General features: G+C 44.7%; 1 non-coding gene across 1 annotated transcript; it reads right to left on the reverse strand.

Annotated features, from left to right (window-relative positions):
• Window positions 1-1,423: 1,423 nt before the first annotated feature.
• Window positions 1,424-1,561, reverse strand: LOC114817528. The gene has a single exon (XR_003765391.1). It is a non-coding gene; the product is annotated as a small nucleolar RNA SNORA7 (small nucleolar RNA).
• Window positions 1,562-1,932: the final 371 nt, after the last annotated feature.

The raw sequence follows: 1,932 nt of genomic DNA on the forward strand, positions 1-1,932 counted from the left end.
TGTTTAGGTTATTGAGTAGTGTCTGTGCCACTTGTATGGATTGTTATTGATTGATTTTTGCTTCGCCTATTCAATTACTTGTGGTTTGGGGTAATCCTTGCCAAGCTTTGGATCTGTTTCTCTGAGTGGTTAAGAAATGGATGTGTATCTTCAGGGACAAGCTAATAAGGCAGGTTCCCTGACAAATTAGATGAAGTCATTTGTTCTCTCATTAGTCATTTTTATATTTTGAAGGTCTGAAATGGTAAAGACTGCCTCTTGGGAAGCATGGACTATAGATTTACACTTTATAAATCATCCTTGGACATTTTCCTTGCGAATCATTGTGAGTTGCAGAGTGATAGCCTAACAGGTGGTCATTGAGTGAAAAGGTTATGTTGGCTGTCTTCCCACCTGGTTCGTGTTTTTTTCCCATTTCTTTTTCAACTCCATCAAAATACCTCAATCAATCAGGCGTATTTATTGAGCACCACCTGAGCTGTAGAAGTGAGAGGGAGTTCCAGGAAGGAGAAAGGGCATAAGAGTAGAGGAGAGAGAATAGAAAGTAAGGTTTGGTTAGAAGATGACGTTAAAAGTAAAGAAGAGGATGAGCTGGGGTGTAGTGGGGGAGGAGAACAGATATGTAAGCTGGAAAGATCTGGTGAAGGGATATACTATAAGCTCATCGTGGGAGGCGAAGTGTCTACCAACTCTGATGTATTGTACTCTCCCAAGTGCTTAGTACAGTGCTCTGCACATAGTAAGTGCTCAATAAATACCATTGATTAATGGATTCAGAGGGAAATGATAGCCACTGAAGACTTTGAGGGTTGGGTAGATGTGTCAAATAGAGTTTTAGGAAGATGTTCTGGGCAGCCGGTTGAAGGAGGGAAAGGCTGAAGGCTGGGGAGCCAGTGAGAAGAGTGACAAAGTAGTCCAGTCAGGAAATGACAAGGGTTTGAAGCAAGGTGCCGGCCATTTGGTGAAGCGGAAGGGTAAATCTGGAATACATGGTAGAGAAACAACTGACCAGATTGAGTGATAGTCTTAATGTGATAAAAGATGGCCCAAAGGTTGTTTCTGACAATGAGGGGAGAATGGTGTGCTCTAAGGAGACTGCAAAATTTCAAGAGTCTTCTCTTCCAAGAGGTATTTCTCAATTTATTCCCTTCTCCCTGGACTTGTCAACCTATCAGTCATCTTATTACTATGGGTCTTGTCTCGTCTTATGCCGTCGAGTCATTTCTGACCCAAAGGGATACTGCGGACACATCTCTCCCAGAATGCCCTGCTCTCCATCTGCAATCGTTCTGGTAGTGTACCTGTAGAGTTTTCTTGGTAAAAATACCAAAGTGGTTTACCATTGCCGCCTTCCATGCAGTAAACTCGAGTCTCCGCCTCGACTCTCTCCCGTGCCGCTGCTGCCCAGCACGGGTGAGTTTTGACTTGTAGCAGATTGCCTTCCACTCGCTAGCCACTGCCCAAGCTAGGAATGGAATGGGTAGGCCTCTGCTCAACTCTCCCTCCCGTGGCTGAGACTGGTAGACCACTGGAAACTCTCCAGGTGTGACCCTGAAAGGGGTCCTATGGGTATATACCCAGTTGTTGTTGTTTTTCGTGGTATTTATTCAACTCTGGAGTAGATACAAGCTAATCAGTTTGGACAAAGTTCATGTCCCAAATGGGGCTCATAGCGTTTGTCCCCATTTTACAGATGAGGTAACTGAGGCAGAGAATTGAAGTGACCTGCCCAAGGTTACACCGCAGACAAGTGCAGAGCCAAGATCAGGATCCAGGTCCTTCTGACTCCCAGGCCTATGCTCTATCCACTAGACCACACTGCTTCTCTCCAGTTTAATAGAGGTTGCCTTCATGTGGAACCCCATCTTAAGAAAAAGTCACAATATAATGGTCACTCCAAATCTAACACCATATTTAGGCACCCACTGCCCA

This window comes from Ornithorhynchus anatinus, chromosome 16 (genome assembly GCF_004115215.2).
Source record: "Ornithorhynchus anatinus isolate Pmale09 chromosome 16, mOrnAna1.pri.v4, whole genome shotgun sequence".
Lineage (NCBI taxonomy): Eukaryota > Metazoa > Chordata > Mammalia > Monotremata > Ornithorhynchidae > Ornithorhynchus > Ornithorhynchus anatinus.